Below are 9,655 nucleotides of genomic sequence, written 5' to 3' on the forward strand. Positions count from 1 at the left end.
TGGTCATTTTTTTTTTTTGTATGCTGTATGGCGGCGTCACATTTCATTCTTTTTCCATGTGAGTATCCCATTATTACAGCACCATTTATTGAATTGTTTGTTTGTTTTTGCTGGTTTATTTGTTTGTTTGTTTAATATGGGAAATGCATGGGCTGGGAATCGAACTCAGATCTCCAGCATGGCAGGAGAGAACTCTGCGTGCTAAGCCACTGTTGTTCACCCCTTTTTCAACTTTTAAACAGTTCCTGTATGGGGTACTGCTGACTTGCATCACTTCAGAGCTCTAACTCAGTCTCAGGTATCACGTAAATTCCCGAAGTTTCTGGGAAAGACCAGCACACATTATATCTTAATTGGTAAGTCCACTGATAACTATAAATTAGAACCATTTAACATTTGTGAATGTCACAGACTTGATTTTTGATTCCTATTTAATAGAGGAAATTGCTAGCCTTAAATTCAAGAATTCTAGATGTGCTCTACGTTGGGAATGCCGCCTCTTCTCCCACCGTTTCCTATCAAACTCATTTAACTCTTTAACATCATTTCACATTTTCCTTGATTGGATAATACCAATTCCTCTCTCTGCTCTAAACTTCACAGGCTTCAACCTGGTTTTCCAGCCTCCAATTCATTCTTCAAAAATATCATATCATTCCCCATCATTATGTGTTTATGGAGCTCTTCATTACTCTTAAGATAGGGTACAAAATCTTTAATCTGGCTTTTAAAACTTAAGATGTTTTAGCCCTTGATGGTTGGGTTCCTCTCTGGTCTTATCTTTGGCAGTCTTTAGCATGGTCCCTATTTCAGACTTAATGAACTTTCAGTTCCACACATGTGCCATTCTCTCTCCCTTCCTGGCCTTTACACGTACTGTTCCCTTGCCCTGGAACAATTTTCCATGCATTCCCACAATGTTCTGACCCACTTCACCAAATAACTATTCTTCCCTACTCTCCCTTAGCAAACAGTACTTCCTTTATCAACATCATTATTATATTGTATTTTAATTGCTGTCATTCACTATCACCTTCACAGAATCTAAGCTGTATGGCAGAACCTATTCAAGTTTTCTTTTAAATAGATGCTCTATGGATATTCTGAGAATGAAGGAATCAATGAATTTACTTCAGATGAAAACTAACCAAGCTTAATTAGATTAAATGAGAAATAGTTAAGAAAAGTAAATGTAATTTTAACAACTCAGTATACAAATACTGTTGATATTTTGGGTTAGATTTTGGTATTAAGTTATATGGGGAATATAGGGGTCAAAATGCAGTTGGCTAAATGTGTACCCTTAGTGAAAATTCTGGGAAAGGTGTGTTAATAGCATAATCCCATATTTATTTTTGCAATATATAGACTACAAAGGGGAAGCTATTTAAGTGTACTTACTTATTCATTTCATGAAAGATTTCAAAAGTGGTGGGGGGAGGGAATCATTATTCCAGCAATGATTTGCCATTACAGGTCTAAACTGCCAGAGGCACCAAGCCACCCAAAATCCATATGGCATGAGTCACAAACCAAACAGGTCTTTACTGTGCCTGAATTCCAGTCCTTAATCACAAACTTAACTATGAGCATGTGTACATTTTAAGATAAAAGAATGATTCTACAAGGGACACTTCATTTTACAAATACTTGTATGGGAGAGCGAGTCATAAAATAAAATACATATTTTGCTAGAAAAATAGTTCACTGCTACTATGGATTAATGTTTTATATGAATTATATTTTAAATAGGTTCTAAGGAAATAAAAGCTTTAGAATAATTTCTAAAAGCACTTTTCTTCTGAAAAGTTTTTATATTCCCTCTAATACTGTCTAAAAAAGGAGCAATTGGTCTATGGATGGATTGTGTCATGGCACATAGTAGCACACAGATATCTGTTGACTAGGTTGATTGCTGTAAGAAGCCTGAGGAGACTGAGATTCTAATCACATCTCTGCCATTAAATAGTTCTGTGGTGGTTTGAAGCTGTTTGTACCCCTGAAAAAGCATGAACTTAAATCTAATCCACTCCTGTGAGTGTGGACCCATGGTAAACAGAGTCTTTTGATGAGGCTACTTCAGTTAGGGTGTGGCCCAACCTCATTCAGAATAGATCTTAATCCCTTTACTGGAGTCCTTTACAAACAGAATGAAGAGAGAGAGAGAGAGAGAGAGAGAGAGAGAGAGAGAGAGAGAGAGAGAGAGAGAGAGAGAGAGAGAGAGAATAGAGAAAGCCACAGTAGCAAAACAACTGAAAGTAATAAAATCTGAAGAGAAGGGAGAGACCAGTGGACACTGCCCGTGTGCCTTGCCATATGGCAGAGCAGTCAAGGATCATCAGCAGCCAGTCTTCAGGAAGTAAGCATCACCTTGAAGATGGTTTGATTTGGACATTTTTCTCAGCTTCAAAACTGTAATCTAATAAATTAGCATTGTCAAATGTCAAACCATTTCATAATATCTGCTTCGAGCAGACTAGCAAACTGAAACAAGCTCTATGGGACTAGGTATATCACTTAACCTAACATTAGACTGATACATATTTAAATTGTGTGGCATATTAGAAAATGATCATTGCTGTGGGAAAGAGAAGTGTAAAGTAAGTTTGAGATCAGGAGTGGAGGTGGGTGCTTAGGTTATATGTGTCTGTCTCAATAAATACTATCTACCATTATTATTATTTTGTTTATTTTTTTATCTGTAAATGAAAAGATTAGATTTGAATGAGTTCTAGAACTTGGAAAAACCTTGTGTTCCATTTTTTATGTTTGTGGAGCGTGAGCTCTGGGGCAAACGCCTATGAGTTCTAAGTTTCATAAACTATTATATTTTATTTGCTGCTTTAAAAAATTTTGTTTCCATGTTCCTTGTGGCTTCCGTAAAACTGCCTGCCCTCTAATGGTGTAGAAATTATCAAATCAATTTTAAATATATTGACTTATTTAAAATGACTAAATTTAAAATAAAATTGGTAGTCTACTTAAGATAAAGCAGATAATTGTATGAAATAGCTTTCTGTCAGGTCTGTTTCCTTAAATCTTATCTTTATGGTCATTGATTCATGATGATTCTAAGTTTTTCAACAAATACTGGCACACAGCCCCATTCTGACACATTGCTGTTTGCAATTGACATAGTTAGCATTGTCATATTAGAAACAGTCATTTGCAGCACATGCTAAGACCTGCCCCCAAAGATGTTTGAGCATCATTAAAAGTAGGCATTCTACATTGGTATCAATTGTAAATTAGAAGACAGCCTGTCATCCTCAGATGAGTTTGTACATGAATATTAATTTTATAAAAAGGAAGGAAAAAATAGAGAAATTCTCAAATGTTTAATTCAGTGTTACCATCTGTAATAGAGTACATGTGCAAAGCTGTAAACAAAGATTCTATATCTTACCATTTCATGGTCTGCACAAGTATCTAGATTCTAGCAAAATAAAATGAACAATGGTTCTAAATGAAGGCATCTATTGTAATTGTTTTTCTCTCTTCCTCCTCTTCCACTCAATTTAGCTAGTATAAATAATAATTTCATGAGTTACAGAATTTGGTAGAAAAAAGTTCAGTAATTTAAAATACATCTGTAATAATTACCTATTGATGGATAGCAAACTATCCCCCAACATTAGCAGGTGAAAACCACAAACATCTGTTATTTCACATCATTTCTGAGGGTCAGGAATCTGGGAGTGACTTAACACGGTAGTTCTGGCTCAAAGTTCTCATGAGATAGTATTTTAGTTTCCTAAGATGCTCTAAGAAAATTGCTGAGAATTGTGCGAATTTATTCTCTTACAGTTAAAGTAAGGGAAAATGTCCAAATCAAGGCCATCATCAAGGTAATATGATCATTGGCTTCTCTGTCACACGGCAAGGCACCTGGTGGTATCCGCTTATTTCTCCCTTCTCTTTCAGGTTTTGTTGATTTCCGCTTTTTGCTTCTGCAGCTTTCTTTTTCTTTATCTCTCTGTACTCATTTCATTATAAAGTACTCTAGTGGTAGGATTAGGACCCATCCTGAAAGAGGTGGGTCCCACCCTAACTGAAGTAGCCTCATCAAAAGGTCCCATTTATAAAGAGTTTATACCCACAGGAATGGATTACATTTAGGAACATGTTTTTCTAGGATACTAACATCTTCAACTGCAACAGCCATCAAGCTTTTAACTGGTGCTGTGGTCGTGTAAAAGCTTATATAGGCCTGGAAGATCCAGTTCCAAATTCATTCATATGGTTATTTCCTTGCTTCAGGTACTCACCGGTGAGCCCTGCCATGGCAGCTTGAATCTACCAGAATTACTGATTCAAAAGAGAGTTGTGGAAGCTGCACGACTTTTATAACCAAATCCCATTAGTGACATGCCATCACTTCTGTTGGATTCCATTGGTCACACATACTAACCCTTGTAGGATATGGAAGAGAACAACACAAAGGTATGAAAACCATCATTGGGGGCCAACTTGGAGGTTGACTTTCACAAGATATATTTAACTACTAGGTCTTCTATAAAATGACCTGAATATTAACAATAATTATAATAATAATGTAATAATCATAAATTTTACTAATACCCCAGTTGTAATTTAAGATAAAAAAACTAAACAGCTTAAGTTTGTTTGTTTTGCATGGGCAGGCATCAGCAATAGAACCCAGCCCTCTGGCATGGTAGGCGCGAATTCTGCCACTGAGCCACTGTCACGCTGCCCTTAAATAGGTTAAGTTTTAACACAATGATTATAATTTATGAAGAAGTTAAAAGTCATGAATCTATGTACTGTGCAACAAGGCAGCTAAAGCAAAAAGAATAAAAATATGCAAGATCTTGATAAAAATACATTTACATGTCTACTTATCTTTCAGAACTGGAGGGATTTAAGAGAAAAGAAATTATTAAAGGTATAGAGAAGTTGAGTAAAACAAAGAATAAACACATTCACAGATGAACCCATACCAACCACACACAAAAAAGAATACATACTTTTCCTTATACCTGTGAAACATTTATAAAAGTTGATACATATTTAATCACAGAGAAAATTTAAATAAACTAAAAAAACTAAAGAATGTAACAGGCCACATCTCTGATCATAAACCAATAAAATTCAAAATATGGTCACCCAAAATATCTTAACATTTGAAATTAAGAAAACTATTCCACATAACACTTGGAATAAAGACGAAATTAAAGTAAAATTGTAAATTGTCTAGAAAGTCACAAAAAGGAGGATTGTTCATACCAAAAATCTATGGTTCATATGTAAAATTTTATTCACAGAAATATTTAAAGCAAAATCCTCCCACACTTAGTTTGGAAGAGAACATTTTTGTGTCATGTGATAAATAATCTCTTTCTGGGAAGAAATTTATACTCCTAGTTAAAAATACTCATCACTTTTCCAATTGTTGTGTATCCTATGGTTGCTCCATGGCCCCACCCACTCCTCCCTTCAGGACTGAAGCACTAACTCTCCCAGACTGTTAGTGACTGACAACTCCCATCCCAACTGAGATTGCCTTCGGCGGAAAAGACTTGCCTTTCCAAAGTCAAACCACTTGGGAGTTGGAGCAGGGGACTACACCCAATGACTGATTACTGGGAGAAAATAAATATCCCTTGTTTCATATAGGACAATTTTGAAAGGATATCCCACATTTGCTGATCTCCAGTAAACTCCTCTATAAATTTCCTGCACTTTCCAACTCAGAGTTTGCTTTCCAGGTAGACCAGAGTGCAGCATTGAGAAAACAGCAATGAGGTTAAGACTTAGTCTCAAAACTCATCATAAATTCAAACAGCTGACTGCCAGATTAGAGAATAATGACCTTTAACCAAACTTTTTTTTTTTTCTTTTTGGTACGTAGACAAACAATTGATATCTAACCATTTTACCAAGAGCCTGTTTTTGAATTGGCTTTTCCCTTGTAGAGAATGTAATAAAGTTTTGAAAAGTTCATCATGAAATTGTCTATAAATGATTTTTAATGATACTAAAGATGGGAAGAAGAGGGATGTTATGATGTTCTGAAGAAATTAGAAAAAAATTATTAAAGAAGCTTAAGGCTAAAATTAAAGAAATAGTAATAAAACACATTTGGCAGGAAAAAAAATCCAAATGCTTTTCCTTGAGAAGAACATTAAAATGGAGGCTAATTATAGAAGAATGAAAGAAAACAAAGACATGCAAGGTTAGATATGAAAAAGGTGGCAATAATCTCTACCACAGATCAGGAGGAGAAAGGAATTATGAGAGTATTATATGAGATTTCATGGTTACAAATTTGAAAACCTAGGAAAAAATGGGTTATTTCTGGAGACCAGTTGTTCTCAAAGTATGGTTCCTCAATCAGCAGCATAAGCATCACCAGGAAGCTTGTTAGAAGTGCAAAGTTTCAGACTCAGTGAATCAGAAACCCTGGGATTGAGATGTATCAATCTGTGTTTTAGCAAGCATGCTAAATTGTGGTGTTAGAACCACTAGAATAGACCAATTCCATAAAAGTAATTGGGAAGGTGATTAAAATTCTAACATTAATATAAGCAAACGATCAAATGAGTTTGCAAGCTGTGTTTCTAATAAAAAATGATAAATCATTTTTTAATGAAAATTTTCAGGCAATAGAAAGATAGTTGGGGAAAAAAAATAGAATGATGAAGGAGTAGAATTTGATTGGTTAGTCCACATAAGGAATTTCCAGGGGGTATTGGTAAGGTTCTATTTCTTGACCTGAATTGTTTGCTTTTTAATTATTCTTTAAGAGCGATGATTTATACTCTTTTCTGTATGTCCACTTGAGTGGACTATTTGAGTGCATTCTAGGTAGCAGGTGCTATTCCAGGCACTTGGGGTATTTCAAGAGACAAAAGAACATTCTCTGCCTTAGTAGAGCTTACAACATGTGGGAAAAGACCAATAATAAATGATAAATACAAATATATATCCCACATTGGGAGGTGATAAATGCTATGGGAAAAATAAGGTCAAGTCAGGGGATGTGATGGAATGAAGCTGTATGTAACCCAGAAAAACATGTTCTTAAACTTAATCTATTCCTGTGGGTATGAACCCATAGTAAGTAGGACTCTTTGATGAGGTTACTTCAATTAAGGTATGACCCAATTCAATCATGATGGGTCTTAATCCTTTTACTGGAGTCCTTTTAAGCAGAATAAAATTCAGACAGAGAAAAAGCCATGGGATGCAAGTAGTTGAAGGTCAACAGAGCTTGGAAGAAAAGGGAGAGGTCACTATGTGCATTACCATGTGACAGAGGAGCCAAGGATCAAGGGTTACAGGCAGTCAGCCCCAGAATGCCAGTCTTCAGGAAGAAAGTACTACCTTGCTGATGATTTGATTTGAATATATCCCTAGCCTCAAAACTGTGAGCTAATAAATTCCCATTGTTTATGCCAATCCATTATGGTATTTGCTTGAGAAGCCTAGGAAACTAAAACAGGGAATAAGGAATGTTGGATGAAGAGCTCATTTATAGAATGAAACCTTAGTAAAGACTGAAAGGTGAGGGGGTTAAGCATATGAGTATCAGAGGGAGGCAGAGGTAACAGATGCTGAAAGGGCTTAAGCAAGGGGGCTAGTACAATTAGAGCATAGTGAGCATCAAGCGGAGAAGTTGGAAAACAAGTAAGGTGATGGGTGGGAGGCAGAACACAAAGGTCCTTTTAGGCCATTTGAGTCTTTGGCTTTAGTCTGAGTAATATAGGGGTACATTGCAGGATATGGTACAGAGAAGTGACATAATTTGACTTTGTTTTAGAAGTATCACTCTGCTAAACTGAGAATAAACAGAAGGGTAGAAGCATGAAGACCAGTTAGGAGGCTATTACACTAATTAAGGCAAAAGATATTGGATTAGCCCAGGGATGGTGGCATAGCAAATATGGAGAAGTAGTTGGTTTCTAGATATATTGTAGATTACACAAAATACCCTGACAGAAGGAATGTAGTGTGTGAGAGCAAGAGAAGAATAAAAAACCCTCAAATTTTGGGATCTTAGCAACTGTAATTGTGGAGTTACCAGCAACTGAGATGTAGAATGCTGGTTTTCTTGGGTATAGCTCACAACTAAAAAGTCTACAAAGCAACATATATAACATGATCCATTTTTGTATAATTGTAAATATAGACATAGATCTCCAAAAGGAGAGATAAGAAAAGATGGTCACAAAAAGGCTAATGTAGGAGGGTTCCATAAGCACTGTAAAGTAAAAGTGGTAAGTTATGGAATGGTAATTATGTTGGGGATTAAATCATGTCCTCCCCTAAAAAGGCATGTTCGGGTTCCAACCCCTCTCTGGTCTTGTGGGTGTGAACCCAGTAGCAAAGAGGATCTTTGGAGATGTTATTAGTTAAGATGTAACCCAAACTGAATGACATTGGTCTTTAATCCTATTACAGGAAGCTTTATAGAGAAGACCACAGAGAGAAAAGACATGGGGAGCAGCCAGAACCTGGAAGTCAAGGGGACCTGGAAGAGAAAAGAAAAGATGTCACCATGTGCATTACGATGTGACAGAAAAGCCAAGGAACCTCAACGGTTACTGGCCAGCTGGAAGATACCAACCCTGGAAGGAAGCAAGCCTTCTAAACTCTGAAATCTTGGGTCAATAAATTCCTGTTGTTTAGCCAAATATTTGTTTTAGCAGTCAAGAAGCTAATATAGAGTACAATAGGCATATGTGTCAAAAATAGGATGGGAAAAATCAATATGTATATGCTTGTAATACCTTTGTTAATATTCCTCAAAACTGGTTCCATTAATTGTGTCCATGAAGGGTAGCTGACTGGGTAAGTGACAGGAGTAGGAGAGATTAGTTTACTGCATACTTTTTTGTAATTGTTCAATATTAAAGCATGTACATGTGTAACCTGTTCAGAACTACTTAATTAATTAATTAATCAATATTAAAAATTTGGTATCTTCTACTGATGGAAATGAAAGAAAGTGTATTTTCATACCCTCATATTGTTGATTTCTTTTTGTAATGTAATATCAACTAAAAAAAGTACCTATATTTTTTTATAATGTAGTATGAGACCATCAACTCAAAATAAAAGTACATATATATATGGTCCATATATATAAATTCCATTCCTTGGGACCAGTTTCAGTTAACAAGATCCCAAGGCTGCTTAAGCAAATATCATGAAATGGGTTGGCTTGAACAATGGGAATTCATTAACTTACATTTTTGATGTTGGGAAAATCCAAGACAAGACTCCGTCAAGGCAATGCTTTCTTTCTGGGACTGTGGTATTCTGGGGCTGGCTGTGAATCACCACAGATTCTGGTGATCTGTGACTCCTAGCTTGTCACATGACAAGGACATGGTAGCCTCGTTCTCTTTCTTTGCATACAACTTCCATTTCAGCTTCTTGCTTCCTGTGGCTTTCTTTCTCTCTGTATGAATTTCATTCTATAAAGGGCTTCAGTCATAGAGTAAAACCCAACCTGACTGAGGTGGGCCACACCTTAACTGAGATACCCTCATCAAAAGATCCTAATGAGTTTACACAAACCAGAACAGATTAAATTTAAGAACCTGTTTTTCTGGGGATATAAACAGCTTCAAAACACCAAAGGATTATGTCACAGAAATAAAAGTAACAATAAGTAAGAATATAGTAA

General features: G+C 36.0%; 1 long non-coding RNA gene across 1 annotated transcript; it reads left to right on the plus strand.

The window, feature by feature from the left end:
• Positions 1 to 304: 304 nt before the first annotated feature.
• Positions 305 to 8,646, plus strand: LOC143668015 (uncharacterized). Its single transcript, XR_013168243.1, has 3 exons — positions 305 to 356; positions 4,261 to 4,443; positions 8,425 to 8,646. It is a non-coding gene; the product is annotated as an uncharacterized LOC143668015 (long non-coding RNA).
• Positions 8,647 to 9,655: the final 1,009 nt, after the last annotated feature.

The sequence above is a fragment of the Tamandua tetradactyla genome, chromosome 24, assembly GCF_023851605.1.
Source record: "Tamandua tetradactyla isolate mTamTet1 chromosome 24, mTamTet1.pri, whole genome shotgun sequence".
NCBI classification, from domain to species: Eukaryota; Metazoa; Chordata; class Mammalia; order Pilosa; family Myrmecophagidae; genus Tamandua; species Tamandua tetradactyla.